Source organism: Octodon degus, unplaced genomic scaffold, assembly GCF_000260255.1.
Source record: "Octodon degus isolate 3935 unplaced genomic scaffold, OctDeg1.0 scaffold00096, whole genome shotgun sequence".
Lineage (NCBI taxonomy): Eukaryota > Metazoa > Chordata > Mammalia > Rodentia > Octodontidae > Octodon > Octodon degus.
In genome coordinates, this window is record NW_004524672.1 from 3047630 (window position 1) to 3066329 (window position 18700).

General features: G+C 39.1%; 1 protein-coding gene across 2 annotated transcripts in view; it reads right to left on the reverse strand.

The window, feature by feature from the left end:
- Positions 1-18700, reverse strand: part of Nyap2 (neuronal tyrosine-phosphorylated phosphoinositide-3-kinase adaptor 2) — a 299448-nt gene that overhangs the window by 246749 nt on the left and 33999 nt on the right. The gene's annotated exons all lie outside the window — the stretch shown is intronic.

Genomic DNA, 18700 nt, shown 5'->3' on the forward strand with positions numbered 1-18700 from the left:
GGGATGTTTTTGCTCCTAGACAGACACAGAGAACCTGGGAAAAGGGCCGGCCAGATAGCTCAGCAGATTAAAGCACCTGCTTAGGCAGACACAAGGACTGGGATTCAATCCACAGCGGCCATACCGGCCCTGCCCTCAGGGTATGCTGAGATGGTGACTGAAACTGGGCATGGTGCCGTGTGCCTGTAATCCCAGCGCTTGGGAGGCTGAAAACAGGAGGATCACTAAGTCCGATCTGTGTAGTGAGACCCCCTAGACCTTGTGCTAAATACATTTTAAAAAACCCAAAAAATAGAGAGAGATTGAAACTGAAAAAGATCATGAGACTGTGAAACAAGGAGCAAAGGTGTAAAGTAAAAGTTTGAGAAAAAAAATCCAAGGGAAATATTATTTATGTTGAAGAAAGGGATGGTTCTTTCCATGATCATATTATCGTGCAGACAAAGAACAAATGAATGCAAGTGTCACTGCCAACGAAGAATCACTCTAAAACCAGCTTAGAGCAGTTTTATTCAACCTATCAAGAAATTAAAAGCTTCTATTTCAATAAAGCAGAATGTGTTTCATTCATTTAAGTTCAGAGTTACTGAAGGCAGGACACAATCATAGCACTTAACCGAGTACTTACTTACCACAGCTTTGCCATGAACATGTTAGAGTTAGATACCTAAAAAGTTATCAAGAGAACTGTAGCCAGGCTTCTGTTCTAATGAAACATAGAACCTAGCAGACTGTCCTTTAGCTTTTTGTTTTGTTTTGTTTTCTTTGCAGTACCGGGGATTGAACATGGGACCCTGCACTTGCCTGGCAGGCACTCATTCTATGTACTATCTCTCCAGCCCTAGAATATCCATTAGTTTGAATCAGAGCTCAGATTCTATCTCTTCAGCATAAATTCTTGTTACTTTTGTTTGACATCAGATAATTGTTTGGTCCATTTTTAAAAAATAAAAATTAAGTAATCTGATTTTTTTTTTTAAAGGATCAAAGCTATGTTGATATCTTTTTGGTGAAAAAAGTTAGACAACTCTTATTTATAGAGTCTGACTTGTATTTTGAGATTTTTAAAAAAGCTAAAGAGAATGCCTCAGTCTGCACATACTTCGATGATCTCTTAACTAAGTCTCCTCTGTGCTTGGCATATTGACTTTTTAAAGTATTGGTGGAAAGAGCTGAATCAGCCAACTAAATGAAAAGGAGGAAGAGCTAATGCAAATACATCGGCTGTCCAAGGCAATTTCTAGAAATGATACCAAATTATTTCTGCTTGATCAAATACTTTTGGAAGACACTGTGTCTTCTGTGAGTCGTGTCACCACTGGAGATTCATCTACAGTGAATAAAACTGTGTATTAAAACTGTCATTTCCTCTTGTGGAGCTTCCTGCAGAAAGGCAACCTCTTCATCAGGCCCTGTCTCTTTCCTACCTGCCTCCCACACGACCTTTGGTCTAGATTAACATAATAATGAATTACATTTATCTCTTTGTACTCACAAATACACTCTTGGGGCCAATAATTGAGTCATCTGTTCAATCATCATTATGATTAGCTACACACCCTCAACCTTGGAGGAAACTGACAAGAGTCCATCTTGTGCTGTGGGTTGGGGGGTTAGGAGGGAGCTCTGTTTGATAGTTTAGGTTTAATTGCATTCCTTTTCCGATTTTATTTATAGTCCATGTACATCAGTGGTTTCTGTAGATCTAGCATTGACTTTCTGTTCCTTTATTTGATTGCCAAAGGAACCAGAACAGTATTCAAAGTTGGGATGAAGTCGAAGGATTTTTTTTTCTTTTATCAGTGAAGAAAGGTATTATTGAAGAAACGAGGAATTCTCCTATGTCTTACAAATAAAAAATAGTGTACCTCTGAGTAATAAACCTGGGACCCTTTTAAAAAGAATGTTCAGCACTATCTCCCGGGTTAGCTTCAGTCTTGAGACCAGTGAGAGGCACAGGGCAGGACACCACGGGAAAAGCACAGGGTGGGCATTTCTTCCCTTGTTCACCACACACAAATGCTAGCCTTGGGCCTGATGAAAGAGAGACTTAATAAATACTGAATCATAAAGGAGGTAAAGTGTGGAGGGCACATGCAGACACAGAGATCTAAACCAAGTCCATGTTCTCAGGACAGAGGAGGGCAGGGTGACAGTGAACAGGGAAAGTATCAGATCTTGTACTCTGAAGCAGACACAATATGGGAAACTTTTTGTGACAATGGTCCTTTCAGAGATGTGGGTGTATAAAGAAAAGTCTAGGCAAAAGCGGCTGACATTCATGAGGCCATATCTCATTATTTCAGAGTACTTTTAAAAGACTAGGACAAACTGATTGCTAATTACATAGTGGACTCTGGGACAACTAATTTGTGACAGATGTCTTTCATCTGAGAGCTCCAACAACGTGGTCCTTCAGTGACTGCATCTTTTCTGCTTGACTTCTAGGAGTGCAGCCCACCAGGTGAATGACCTTGGTGATCTCTTATGGACCAGTGCTTCTGGAAATACCAAAGCGAGTCATGTGATTCCTGATTACAGAATTCACCATTCCCAAGACTCTGACATTTATTTTCTAAAGGTAAATCTGAGACTTAACACTAGCATTTCAAGAGCTGTCAATAATCTTAAAGATTTAAATCAAAGCAATTAACATCTCAAATATTTCTACCAAGTGTTTCCAACTGCAGGATCTGTTGGAAGGAAAGAGATGCATGAAAAACTCCAACCTATCAATATCTTTTAAATTCTCCATAATACTAATACTAATGTTTCATCTACTTCATAAATTCATAACTATTTCAAAATGTAAATGTAATAAAATCCTCTAGAAATACATACCATGTCTATTTGCATTTTACCTACTCTAGTCTTAGATGAACTCGTAGGGCCCTATTTGTCTCAGGGCTAATAAAATCATATGACAATAATAAAGAAATCTTCAATGGTTTTATGAGGAGCCTGAACACATTATTTCACACACTGGAAAAAGTGTATCTTGTTCAGAATGGGTAATGGATAGTTGAAAACATGGATGTGGGTAGGGATATAGCTCAGGACTGTATATTTTGAATTATTCTGTACAATCAAGTGCTCAAACAAATGCTCAGCCAAAACCAAGTGTATTAGTTTCTAGGAAATGACCACAAACTTATTGGCTGGAACCAACACAAATTTGTCTCCGTGTAATTTCAGGGATTAGAAGTAGGAAATGAGTTTTCTTGGCTAAAATTACGATACCAACCAAACTTTTAGGAGGGTCTAGGAGAGCGCTGCTTCCTGTTCACCCCTACAGCTGCCTACTTTCTTTGCTAACTGGTCAGTTCTCTATTTCAAACCAGCAATGACCGAGTGAGTCTTCTCTAAGATTGTCACTCTGATAGCTGCGCTATTCTCCAGTAAAGACCTTGGAGCTATTCCCAATTTGGGCAAAAACTCTAGAACAATTCTTTTAGCTGACAGTCAACCAGCCAGCAAACTTAATTACATGTGTACTCTTCTTCTTTGTACCAGGGATCAAACTCAGGGCCTTGTGCTTGACACGCAGGCATTATGCTGCTGGACCATCTCCACAACTCTCCATGTGTAATCTTAATTTCTCTTTATGTAGCATAACATTGTCACAGTTTCTAGAAATTGAGTGGACATTTCTGTGGAACCCTTATTCCACCTACTGGGCTAAAGTTAAATATCATAATCAAAACTGAATTCTTGGAAAATCAGAATAAATCTGCAACTTTGTCAAAAATGTGATTGAGAACCAGTGCTAAAAACGTTTTTTTCAAATATTAAAATTTTACATTACAACATGAAAACACTAATCACTTTTTAAAAAACATAGGAGATTGGAAAAATTTTTGAATTTACCTTAGAGGAGCTAGTACCTGAAAATTTAAAGAGCAAATAAACATCACTTGGTTGACCACAAGCACATCATTAATGATAGTTATAATTCTATACTACTCTATAATAATAATAATAATTATAACTATACTATTCTTTAATAATAATTATAAATCTATGGCATTCTATTCTATTATTTCATTAATAATAATTATAATTCATATTTTTGAGTAGGTCATCTTATTCAGGTTTTATATGTATGTATTTCTATTAACTACAATTTATTATGTTAAAAGGAATTCATATTTTTCAAAGTAGGTGTCACCTGAAAGATTAAAAAAAGTTGTGAGAATCTTGAGGCCAATCTCACTGAGTAGCCATGAGTGTTTTGCGAGTTCCCCAGTTAATTTGTGAGCAGATTAAAGTCTGAGAGGCACTGATACAACAGTCTCTTACTTAATATAAACATTTATATTAGCTGTCAATATGCTTCCTTGATTATTTAAATGTTTGAAAGGCCTTCATTAGTGTTTTGGTGCATGAAATTAACAGCTTTCACAGTCATAGTTTTGTTTGTATAATAATGAATAAACATTTATACTTCAAGTCATGGGTAGAATTTTAATCTTTATAAAGAAGAAACATTGCATTCTGAGCTCCATCTCGGGTCTGCCTATATTTGAATATTCAGACTTCACCGTAAAGCTGAATGGCATGCCTTGTTTTATTACAAAGTTGAGTCTGTTGATTGGATTTGACATTCTCCTAAAACATTTTTCTGTGGTTAATTACAAAATCTGGGAATCACTTTCAAATGGATCTTTGGTCAGTCTGGCTTCCAGAGATAGAACTAAAAATAAAGACTAAGCTAAGAAGATTTTAGCCAAGCATTCACTGAGGGGAAAGTTAAGCTCGTGTGTGTGTGTGTGTGTGTGTGTGTGTGTGTGTGTGATTTTTGTCATTTTGTAGCATTGATTTGGAAAGAAAACAAATTAAAATAAATAATGAGATTAATCCACATAACTCTCTTGGGCTGCTTAGTTTAGAACAATTCCAACACAAGGAGGAACTCCAGTTGCCCTTACTTTAGGAGTTGTCAGGGGAAGAGGGACAATCAATGCACCTCGAACCCCCAAGGATGCTAGACCAATGCTCATGCTAATAAGTGACAAGGCATAGATTTCATTCCTTGTAGGAAATGACTTTCCATGTGTGTGAGAGGGCTGTCCCAGATAAAGAGGGACTGCCTTGGGACCTTATGAATGCTCCCCTGCCTTCATTAGGTTTTGAGTAGCAGGAAGAGTGATATTTGTAATGAGTACTACAGAGGGTTTCCAGTTTTACACAGAAGACAACAACGCTAATATTTACTGAGCACTTCCTGGGGTCCAGAACCCAGGAAGTACAATGCTAATATTACCTGAAGTCCCCTGGCTTAAGTGCTTGCAACAGCTCCGTAAGGTAAGGACTACTCTTTCCTACATTTCAGCTGTTTTCTGTTCTTGTTGTTTTGGTTTCTGAAATAGAGCTCACTGTCTCTCACTTGCCAGGCAGGCACTGTGCCACTGAGCTATGTCCCCAGCCCTCTTTCCTACATTGTAAACACAAGTTGGTCAAGTTAGGGACTTAGTCTACATTGTGCAATCAATAACTGGCAGAGAAAATGCCGATACATGTACCTCATATTAAAAATCAACAAATAGATTTGGGTCCTCATCCTCCTCCCCACTGGAACAATTCCTCCTGGTAATTTGTGTTAAGTAGAATAATAATACTGTAATTTCCAAGAGTGAAAACTTATATCTTGCCTCTTTCATGTCATTTAATATTTATTAATAACAATTTCTGTCTTTGTGTGTTTGTGGGCTAGAGAATATCTGAGGGATTGACATTGCCTATGATATAGTAGTTAACAAGATAAAACAAACTAAAATAACTTTAAAAGCCCCTGGCTTAGGAAAAATTAATGAAATATTTGTTGAATGGCTGTACAAATGAATGAACTCTTACTATTATTAACATTCTATAACAGAATTTTGAAAAAATGCAAAACTTTCCATGACCTGTTAATTTACTTAATTTTGCTTAAGTGTCACAGAAATTTATGCCTAAGTAAAAGGAGGAATGGGGGCGATATAAAGTTGGAAATAGAATTAGCCAGCAGTTTGTATCGTCTCCAAAGTGCTCCACCTATTACTTTAAATTACAGTCGCAGTAATGGTTTCCGTAAAGAATCTATTATCTGCTGGGTCTGGTAAATGCATTCTTCCTGTATTATATACATACAGTTTGCAAAAGGCAGACTAATAATTTCAGCTTCTAAATTACTCTTACAGGTAGTGATGGCATTTTGCCAGATCAAAGTAATCAGAGTGTAAAAGAAAGAAAGAAAGAAAGAAAGAAAGAAAGAAAGAAAGAAAGAAAGAAAGAAAGAAAGAAAAGAACTCAGTGGCTTCCGTAACTGCTGTGAAATACATTTCTGCTTAAAACAGGAGCATTTCTGTTTCTACTATACATACTTACAACAACAAGGAAAATATAAATAGTGAAAGCCTGGATACATCTAAAGCAATGAGAGATTTTTGTCACTCGCAGTGGTTGAGAACAGGCCGTCAGCAGGATTTCTAAGCCCCCAGCTGAGGGCAGCTGCAGTTGGGTCCTCTGCCTCCACACAGCTCTCATTTTGCTTCCCTGTCTCCTCTATCCCCGACATAGACTCCTCCCCTAGGCCAATTTCCATCTCCCATTTTCATTTCATTTATTTATTTATTTTATCACTTTTATTATTAGAATCTGCGGGAGTAATTTAGTAGGAACTTGTTGTTAGGTTGCCTACAGTTTTTCTCCCTTTAGATGACTGCCACTTTTCTGCATTGCTGTGTGGAAAGCCCCTTTCCCCACTGCCGATGAGGCTTTCTCACTCATTCTCAGAATTTTCTCATGAAGAGCAATCAGGCTTGATCAGCCCATAGGAGTCTCCTGGCCACAGGGACTGATTTAAGGATGACCAGTCAGAGCAATGAACTGCGGGAAAATATGCCTTCCTACGGGGCCTCAACCTGGGAGGTTTTAAGCACTTTGTGGATCTTGAGAAAGGCAGAGAGAGTGGAGATGTAGATGGGTAGAGTTCTAATTGTAACATTAACACTAACACACATGAAGAATTCACTACGCTGCAGGCATTTCTGTAAGCACTATGAATTTGTGCATACACTCATTTGTTCCCCTCAGCCATTACATTTCCATTGAGCTGTTGAAAAAACAGACGTACACTTTTTTTTTTCTACATAGATCGACAGGGTTTTACTACATAGATCGGACTTGTAGTGATCCTCCTATTTTCAGCCTCCCAAATGCTGGGATTACAGGTGCGCACCATCATACTCAGTCTCAATTGCAATCTCAGCGTGCCCTGTGGGTGGGGCCGGCATGGCACCCCAGGGATTGAACCCCAGCCACTGCTAAGGGGTGTCAAACAATGTGGAATTGTCCATTGGTTTCTTGGGCTGCAATCTTAGAAGTTTGGTCATATCAGTTATCTTCTCTTGCCTTCCTAAGTGCTATCATTTGAGCATGAAGCATTTCTAGTGCTGTGATTTCTATTTCCTTGATCTAAAAACCTTGCACAAAGACATTCTGAGCTGCATTTGCCATCCCTGCTAAAGCGTTGACTATTCTCTCCAGGATCAGGCATGGGTCATTTGTCTCCATCTTCATATTTACTGACTTTATAAATACTTCCCTAAATCTCTTTCCATCAGAGGATTTCCTACTGAAGTCATATTTCCAGTGTGAAGGTATACTTCCCCACTTGGATCTGTATGACTGTTCCCTGGTCTACACTTAACCAAACCTAAGCCAAAGTAGGCCGTGTGACATTCTTCCATGACAATTTTAAATTCTTTATTATTTCTAACAGCTATGTCATCTTTTCCCTCAATAAAATATATGTCCTTAAAGTAGCAATGAGTAACACATATTATCTTTCTCTGATTCCTCAGGGTAGGAACCACTAAATTGTACCTAATAAATATTTATTAGGTATCAGATTATCAGAACTGTTATGGTACATAGAAAAGCTCTAGTGTGTATAGTTTATTTTTTTTTATTTTATTTTTTTTTTAAGGTAAAGTTGAATTGTTTTTTTTTTTTTTATTTATTTGAGAGAGAGAGAGAGAGAGAGAGAGAGAGAGAGAGAGAGTGAGAGTGTGTGTGTGGCCAGCTCAGCCCACCAGGGGGTGGGGCTGGCTGGCATGTGGTGCTGGGGGATTGAACCGCGGTCCCCGATGCTTTGCTAAGCTTGTTCTAAGTAGGTGCTTTAGACCACTGAGCCATCTCTCCAGCCCAAGTGTGTATAGTTTAAACACTATGCTTTGTGAGAAATCTCCTTTCCTTGGGAGCAAGGTAGAACAGGGAACACACTACAAAATGAAAATTTACCTTGTGAGAAACCAGTTTAGGTTTTATTTTGCTTTAGAGTTAAAAATATTCACTGATCCTGTAGTATTGTTCATGCTGCAGTTTTCAATGTGTCAAGAGTCCATTCTCATATTCAGTTATACACTGGAACTTTCCTCCTTGAAGGAAGTGCCTCATGTCTATAACCCTGTAAAAGGTCTTCCTATTTGCAAAGCTTATTAGAATTCATACTTAGAATGTATCTTATTCACTTAAGCCTCATGTTAGATTCAAGTATAAATGACTGCTAGTGAGAGGACATATTCTGTTTGTTTGTTGTTTTTGCAAGACTGGGGATTGAACTTAGACCTTGCACTCTCCAAGCAGGTGTTTATTCTGCTGAGCTATCTCCCTGGCAAGGGGACATACTAAAGCTATCACATATTTGCTATTAGCAATGATGGTTAAGTTGTGCTACACTAGTTCTAGAAAGACATAAAATCAATGCTTGTACATAAAGACATTATCATACATACTTTGTTGAATATTTTGTCTGTTGGATTTACAGAGAATACTTTTTTAGGTCATATGTTAATATTTGACATTATTTAAAGTCAAAATGCTGAAGATTAATGAGTATTTATTTTAACCTAGATTAATTAAAATTGAATACTTAAGAGTTGTGAACTGCAAAAGAATTATTAAAGCAAGTTAAAAAGAAAAAAAAACATTTTATGACTCTGTAGGAGACAAATTGAATATAGTTGTATGGCTGCTGCCATGTTAAGCAAATGAGCTGGTCTCAATACTAAAAATTGTACGTAGTTGTGTCATACTGAACCAGTGTGTTATTCCTCATATATTAAATGTAATAAGGTGGCTTTACTTCTCTTTAAAAGAATGAAAAAAAAAAAAAAAAGGGCTGGCCTTAGGCAGTTGCAGGGACTCAGGTTTGATCCAGCACACCACATGCCATGCCAGCCTGACCCCAGGGTGCCCTGAGATGGCAACTGAGACTGACTGGGCATGGTGGTGAGTGCTGTAATCCCAGCTGTTGAGAGGCTGAAAACAGGAGGATCACTATGAGTCCTGTCTGTGCAGTGAGACCCTGCAGACCCTGTGCTAAATACATACAAAATTTAAAAAAAAAAAAGTGGTTCACTCTTTATTTGAAATCTACACTTTTCTATTTTATTTTTCTTATGGGCAGGCGAGTATCTTCCACTTAGTCGATGCCTATAAGTATGTATTTATTTAACACATTCTTATCCTTCGTCATTAAAATATATTCAAACTACTGGTTGAATATTATAGAATGCAGTGAGGTACTATAACAAAGGTATTTGTAGGAGCTGACCACAAGGGGATCCTGTGCAGTCTGTGCAGCAATTCCCCTTAACAAATGGACACATCCTTTACACTCCTCAGGGCAGGGGTACGTCCAATCACAAGGACCAGGAGGGTAATACGCAAAAGCAAAGCTCGCAGATTGCAAACCAGTTTGAAACTTAACAACCTAAACTTAGCACTTGCTGGGTACTGTTGATGCTGGAGCACGACAGAAACAATGGCTTGTCACCATCCAGGGCTGCTAAACAGTGATGCGAACTTGAAAGCTTGGGAACTGCAGCTTAAACTGTGAAGTGTCTAGGACAGAAGGGAAGCCAACTATGCCGGGGACACCTGGCCCAGGATCTGTGAGCACAGAGCCACAAGAAGTGTAAGCATGAACTCGCTCAGTGCCTGAAATCCGTCGCTGAGAGCCATCTATGACCTGTATGCTTGACACAAAAGGTTTCTTTTAGGACTTATTCTCACACCTGTTTTTATATTGAGACCTAAAGAATAAGCACATTAGGCTGGGGAGATGGCTCAGCGGTCTAAGCGACTGACTGGCAAGAGCGAGGACCTGGGTCGGATCCCCAGTATCGCATGCTGCGCTGGCCCCACGCGCTGCTGACCACTGAAACTGGGCATGGTGGTGCACTCCTGTAATCCCAGTGCTGGGGACACTAAGATAGGAGGATCACTATGAGTCCAAACTGCGTAGTGAGATTCTGTACCAAATAAATAAATCTATACATTAATCTGTAGATGCCTATACATTAATTCAGGTATTTAAGTAAAAGACAGCAGTCTGTGTAAGTAATCTAATATCTTCCTTCACCCCTCAGTCTCTTAATATTTCAATTTACTTAAATCTCTCTGTATTCCCTCTAACTTCTCTAATATTCTTTCAGGGTAAATCTCCCCCGTCACAGCCGTGCACTTTTCTCCTGGTCTCTAATGGTTATTGATGACTATCATTGAACTGAAGTTGTGGCCTTCAAAGCAGCAGGCGACATTATGTTAAGTGGCTGAACAGATCCCAACCTTTCCACTTATCCATTGTTCCATTTTAGTCTTTTTGCCAACATACTTTCCTGGATTTGCTTCCAACCACCTGGACCCCTCACTTAGGAGCGGTAGGCTTGCACTTCTGTACTACCAGCAGAGCTGCAAAGGCCAGCCTTAGGTGGCGAGAAACTAGGTCAGCTTCTCTGGGTCACTTCCCTCTCATTGCAAGTTGGATCTTCCTAACGCCGCTTCCAGTGGAATCCCCACCTGAGTTCTTCTTAAACTGAAGATCAGACCCAAGAACATTAAGAACATCCGCAGAAATTATACTTGTTTGAACAGCTGTTTGTGACCGCCTTCTTGTCAGAATCTTCTGCTCTAATTTCCTGGTTAGGGAGCTATAAGCTCAAATGGCTAATATTGAATTAAGCATAAATGTTACAGGCGAATGTAGAAGACATTGATTTTGTCATTCCCCAGCCACTTTCAACTTCTTTCTAGTTTTAGTGCTCTGAGTACCACAGATTTATTATATTTGATCTTTCAACCTCTTTTATCTAAGCATTTTTCCTCTATTATGTATTAATTTAAAGAACTGAAATAGATTTGAGATTATAAACTTCAAGCTTAGAATGTATTTCAACATTATTCTTTTTTAAAAATGTATTTAGTACTGGGCGTAAAGGTCTACGGGGGTCTCACTACACAGATTAGACTCATCGTGATCCTCCTGTTTTCAGTCTCCCAAGTGCTGGGATTACAGGCATGCACCCAGTCTCAATCACCTTCTCAGCATGCCCCAGGGGAGGGACCAGCAAGGCACGCAGGGGACTGAAACCCAACCACTGTGTTTTTCCTAAGCAGGTGCTTTAATCCGCTGAGCTATCTAGCTGGCCCCTCAACATTATTCTTATTTATATTTTTCTTTGTTTATATTTCCTATTCGTTGCTAGTGTTATACATTAGGGTTAGAATTTGTAACATGTTATTTTGTTCTGAGAATGTTCATCTTTAATATAAAACTCTCTATCTATGTAATTGAGTTGGCATCTGTTTGGTTATCAGTATCAAATATGTCAAAATATTTTAAGACATAATATGCCAAGATTTTTAAAATTAGCAAATGAATATGTAAATAATTATAGTAATAATACAAATTATACCACTGCAAGGGAAAAGTCCCAAACATTCCAAGTTTTAACTCAAAGTGCCTGATATGTGGACTAAAGAAAAATGGGGTTCAGCTCCAGCCAGAGGTGTCCTGCTGCTGCTGCATGTATCCACCCAGGCTGCACAGGCAAGGCTGATCCCATGTTCTTGGACTGTTGGGAGGACACTCAATATATTCTAGGGGAACTAGGAGGGAAGCAGTGTGGTGAGAAGGCGCCATGAGCTGCATCTCATTCATGTGGCTCCCCTAGCCCCACCTAAGGCTACAGACAAGGATTTCCCCTAAGTCAGTGAAACCACTTGGCTCTAGCTCAGCATTAAGTTCCTCATGGAAGAGACACTACATTGCTTCTCCCATAGCCTCTCTCTCTCTCTCTGGCTGTGTCCTCCTGCAGGACTAGGACCTGGAGGACAGATGCCACTCTGATCTTGCTTCTGCTGTCTGTGTCTGTGAATCCATGCAGGCTCACTGGTCTCCTTACGACCCAAACAACAGCTGCAGTAATCATGCCCGTGTCCCAGTTAATCACCCTGCTGCTGTGTATGGACTGTTTTGCCACTTAATATGGAAATTGTAATTGCCTAGAAGTATATGATGTTTTTAATAAATCAATAGTACGTAATTGGATTTTACAAGCTACTGCAATCCTCTGAACGCGCTGTCATTTGTAGATGCTACATTATTGAGTTTCTATTTCTGGTCCTTCTGTGGTTAGTTTATCCTTCTGTGTTTTTATATAATTTCATACTTTCTCATTTTTAACTTAATTGGCAATGCAATTGTTTTTCTCTTTTCTGCCCAGTGAAATTTTTCACACCAGAGAGAATTACTTGTTTTGGTTCCCTAGATTCGGCAGAGTATAAATGATTCAGTAAATGAATAGAGAGAAAGTAGTAACAGCTGATATTCCTTCAATGCTTCATAAGTTCCATATGCTTGCTAAGCTATTTAATTAGTTAACCATCACAATAGAGTCTTAGATTTCATACTCGTTGCATAGATGCAAAAATTTAGATATCTGAATATTGTATTGCCCAAGGTGGGAGTGAATATCATTACTAATGAGTAGATAAGAACAAATGTTTCCTCAAAAATGTTTCCTCAAATTGTTATTAGGATTTTGCATTTGCATATTCAAACATCTCTCTAATTAAACTATTCTGTCTCCACCTTCTTCACAATATTTTCTAGGCCACTATTATTTTCCTTTTGATTTCATCCTAGTGCCAAATTGGAATGCTCAAATTCTGGCTTAGGTCCTGCATATTGCAGGGTGTGCCTGAGCCACAGCTGAGCCAGAAGTTTGTGAACTCCTCAGGACCATAGCAAAGCCATTCCCAGGATCATGGACAGCCAGAGGCTGCCCCTATAAATTAGCTGATCTCTAGGTGTCTGGCGTTGGTGTTCCTCCAGGTTAATAACAGCACAGATAGGTCTAGGAATACTAATGGTGAGTTTTCTCAGCAAAACACTGAGGCCTTGACCTTTGGACTCCATCACTTACATCCCTTTTTGTTAATACTGTGCATAAATAGACACAGACCATGCTGGATTGTTACTTCTTCTCCATCAGAGAGGTTTCATCCTACTCGGTCCCGGCTTTCCTTTGAGTACATGCCTTGTCTTCTCCTAATCTCCTGTTGCCCCCTGGGGACCCCTTCATTGCATAGGACAAAGCAGTATTATTCATAAGTGTCATATTGAAAGGAAATTTACTTGGTCTAGATGATGTGTGTGCTAATGAGAAAGACACACTGAACACAAAGTGAACAAAGTCTTTGTGCATATTCTTTAACTTGTGTTGATTCTGGCCATGTTGGTACAGAAAACATGAGACCACACATTGAGATACTATAAGAAATAGCAACCCCCTAATGAAGGGAGGAAACAAACCTCTCTGGCAACGAATGGCTTGCATGGTAATTCCTTCTTAATAGTGGTTTCTAGTTGACTATAGACAGTTTCAGGCTTTTAAAATAATTGCAATGTAACTTCAAAATGAATAGACGATTGCCACTCCATGTTTAATACATTCAGTAGGAAAACACCCGCTGAGATCATTTGAACCTAACTAGTGGCTGTCATCCTGGCATGGCACAAGGCCATGGGAAGGAGAGTATAAAACTGGGCTGGCAGGTCACATGTGGTCAGGAGTTATATCTCTGCAAAAGCTTCTTAGTTCAGCTGAGGCTGTCCCCAGGGACCATGGCAGAAACTATGTAAATACATGAGTACAAGGAAGCATGTTATAAACTTCAACAATCCAAAGAGAAAGATGTAGCAACTGTATGGGACAAAAGCTATTTTGAAAAGAAAATTCAGAGCTTTGTGTGTAATATTTGTATACAATTCTGAGAAAAAATAGTGGGTTGATTGATTAGCAGATATTTATTATTTTTCAAGAGAATTTTTTGTGGTCTAGTTATATGAATTTAAATGTATTATATTAGTTTTCTTTCTTGTCATGCAACCATATGTGCACTTGTAGCATCATTTTTACCAGGCCTGTAGCTTGGTTCTGCTCAAACAAGAAGTACTGATTTGAGAAGGAAGTGTCTTTTATACTGGTGTCACAGTGCCTTTTCAGTACCATAAGTCTATTCTCAGAACTGTCTGTCCAAACTGTTAGCATGATGCCTGATAATTTCACAAGGACAGAAGGAAGAGAAACTCATATTTAAATATCTTAATAGATGCTACCTTTCTGATGTCTCCTTTGAATCTTACTGCCATGGTTAGAAATGACCTGTTCTATATGGGAAGAAATTAATAACTTGCCCAGAATTGGTAACTGATGCAGGAATGGGATTCATGCTGTTTTGTCTACAATGACGTTTCCAAACAACAGCTTTACTGGGGTTTTGGTTGGTCCACAGATAGGTTTGGGAAAAGATAGAAATATAGGACAAAAGCAAAATATTTATTTCTCACTCAACCTTTCAGAGTTTTTATAAATATCAAAGATGGACTACTATTCTGTGCATTCCTGTAACATTAAAAATAGGAGAGTTTTTACATACATTGTCCTGAAGGCAATTGTGCCACAGAACACACCTAAGGGAATATTCTCTCCTGCTTGTGACTTTAACTAAAAGACCCTGCTTGGCAGACTCTGACACTGTTTCCTTATAGATAAGAAGCTAAGCTAATCATCTTCAATGTACGTAGCCTTTTAGCCACTGAAAACTAGGTTACTTCCAAGTGTACTTGTTTCCGTATCTGCAGGGTGCGTGCCTGTGCCTGGAAGTCTACTTATCCTCTGGTATAAACTTGTTCTTGGCCATCTTGAGTCCTGTATTCCTACCTAGGCCTTTTCAGCAGTTTCTGTAGGTGGGTGAGGATGTCCACCTTCATCATGGAAATTTCAGTCATGGACTCATCTCATTTATTAAGACTCAGGTCTGGTTTCCCATCATGGCCTTTGTTTGTATTGACTGCCTCGTATGGTCCCCGTGTGTTTTTCTAAACATTTACTCTAATGTCTGTTAATATTGATGTCTTTTGGGTTCTTAACTACTTTAATCAATCATCATCTTTTGGTTGCACACATTTAGGACTGTCTTTCTCCAAACTCCCAAGTTCAAATATTGTATGACATAGCCAGTATGGTTTCTGGCTAATTGCCTACACTCCCAATTATTCTCAACCCTTTGGCTTAAGCTGAGCTTCATTTCATGATCCTGACTCACTGCTCTGCATTTCAGGCCATCACTTCACATAGTTCCTATGTACACATCGGGTGTGTGCGTTTCTTTTTATACCTTTTGCTAATTGAGAGCCTTCAATTAGAGTGTAGTATTTTAGTAGTAAAGGAGCTAGTTAAATTGTTTAATGTTTTAAAGAGAAGTAATATATATTGTAAAAGGTATAACTGCTTTTTAAATCACCATGTCTGAGAAACTCAATTACTCACCAATATAATCATTAGGATGTGACATTGAGGAATCTATTTGTGGTAGCTGCTAGAAGGAGCTAAATGGGATGAAGCAGTGTGTACAGAAATCGTCTTCTTCCCACAAGCTCAGTCTTTGCACCTGATAGTAGTCATCAGTACAGCATGCTATCTCTTTTCCAGAATGACATTGTCTTAGTCCCCTCAAATAAATTAATATGTCTCTTTCAAATGACTCTGTTGGCAGGAACAATATATTTACATGCCAATTTGAAGCAAGCTGGAAACAGGTCATGAGCAAAGGGGACATTTGACAACTGTCCCATTGTATCAAATCCTAAGCATTGACTATCCATAGTTTTAATCCTAAAATCATTACATAAACTGGACACATAACTGGGAACTCAGAGATGACAACTATAGATATTCCAAAGTTGAAAATCCCTAATGCACATATATTTAGCTACTCAGCTTTTCATCATTGTGACCAGGTACTTAAAGAAAGCAGATCACAAGGGGAGACTTATCTCTGTTCACTGTGTTGTAAGGTGCAATGTCTGACTGGTTCTATTGTTTCTGTAAGGCAGAGCATGACAATGGAAAGGGCGTGATAGGCTGAGGCTGCTGCTTCAGGATGACCAGATGCAGTTGACAGAAGAGGTCACCAAAGGAAGGGGCTGGGCATCGGAAGATGCCAGATTACATTCACGTGTTTCACTGCCTTCAGCTTGGTGCACCTCCTAAGCTTTCACTATCTCCCAGGAGCACCACTGATTTATGGTCCCATCATGTGGATTTGTCCACACATAGCGCTAAAGCCTCATGATCCAGTTACCTCTAAAACCCTCACTCTTAAACACTTGTGATCAGGTGGGGAGATAGCTAAGTGGCTTAAGCACCTGCCTGGTAAGTACAAGATCCTGAGTTCAATCCCCAGTAATAATAAAAAAAGAGCTAAACACATGTAATTTAGGGGAGAACATTTTAGATTAGAAACATAATGGACATCATCCTAGAAAGACCTACTGGCTGGCTGGCTATATTCACCCTGAGTGGCATGATGGGCAAGATTCTTCTTTATAGGGATTTATCCCACAGAGTGACATCATTTTTTCTGCTGGAAGTTAAGACTTCAAGTGGCACTACTCTGCTGGCCATATAAATGGAACTTAAAGCCTTGCTTTCCACCATGCCTTAAACACTGGTTAGCCACAGGCCCTGCTGCCAGATCTCATCCCTCTCTGAGGTTCAGAACCTGATCTTATGATCTGGTTGTAGATAGAGAGTGAATCTGTCTCTCAATGGGGGGCTCAGGGTAATCAGATTCCAATGGGTAATATATACAATAAAATAATGATTTATGACTATCATTAAAAATATTATGTTCTTATTCATAGTAAAATGTGAAGCTGCTAAGGAAGGGGAGCTCTCCCATTCCCCAACTGCCCACCCCACTCTATTCAGGTGATCGCTAACTACATAGGAATCTAGATCACAGCTGGAATTTAAGATCAAACAATTGACTGTGAGTAGTCAGATTCCAGAAACTTGTAAGTGAAACAATCCTTCTTTTCCAGGCAATAATTCAATGAAAAGCCAAAGTAGCAATAAATACATTTGATGACTTGCTTTCGTTATCTGGTGCCTTTAGACAATGTCAATCTCTTCATTTATTCTGCATGGGGTGGAGCTACTGTGAGATAGAAATAGTCCCCTTTGCTCTTACAAGTGCTCAAATGGTGAATAAGAGTTTTTATTTTCTTCTCTTCCTCTGAACTTTCTATTTTTCTAATCAACTATTTACCTTACTCTTGTCATTTGGAAAGAAAAAAACATGGATTATTTCAACTAGTTTGAATTCAAAAGTCAAAATGTTTGAACAACTGAATGTCGATCCTAAAATACTCAGACTTGCCAGACTATTGAATGTTAATAAAATAAAACTGTCAGACAGCAGCCCTATTTCCTTTATTCCTACGGAAGTGACAGTGCTACACTCTTGGCTTCTGAAGCCATCAGTTGTCACCTGATTTTCACTGTTATTGATCATAGTGGTTATGAAAACCAACATTTCTATGGAGTGATTTCTGGGCAGAAGGCTCAGAGCTGAGTAGATAGGTATAGGTAGCATATGCACTTATGGCATTTTCATCTATAGGTGGCCACACTGGGCTTTGGACAAGATTTTGGACAGGCTCTGAAAGAGAGCACCAGACTCTGGAATCCGTGAATTGTCTTGTTGAACCCCTACTTCTGTGTCTTATATAAAAGGATCAGCAAAGATCCCCATTGAGTCCCTTCCCTTATTAATTAATAAACTGATTTATAACATCAAAGCTCCCATTCTATCATTTCCCTAGTCCTATGTCATATGATAAAGAATGCTTGCATGTTTGGGAGAGGGCAGGCTATTTCTGGTGTTAGCACTGTAGAGAGATGTACTACCTGTTGAGCTACATACACAGACAGTATGTAACTACATAAAATCTCAACCTGGCTCACAGTGGCTCTCTCTAATTCCAATCCAAGGGGCCCCATAGGGATGTTCACTGTCAGAGTACTGTCATGACACATTTCATCAGACAAGGCTTATCGTTAGAAGCTGACATTGCCATGTTGCTTTGTGCCCTGAACTCGGCATGCAGAGAGCAGCCCTGGCCACCAAAATCCTCTGACATCCACCTCTGAATCCTCAGGCCCCATGGTCCCCACCCTAAGGTACTAGATCCTGCTTGACAGTCCTGGACATGGGAGTCTCCCATTTATCAGCAACTCAGTTATTCTTAGACACTGGCCAAGATGTAATTAATATGCCCCCACCAGAATAGTAATCTATTTATTTCTCATAGGCAAACTTCTTGTTGCCATGAGGATGTGCTTTAAATCAGGCATCTCAATTCATTCCATATTTTCCTTGACTTTGTCCTAACTTTGCATCGTTCCTCTGGCTCATAAATGATTCCACCCTGCACAGTACTCATGTTGCATACTAATAATGTACTAGGCATTGAAAAATTTATAATGAACATTCATCATTATTTCTTTTTTTTTCTTTTTTT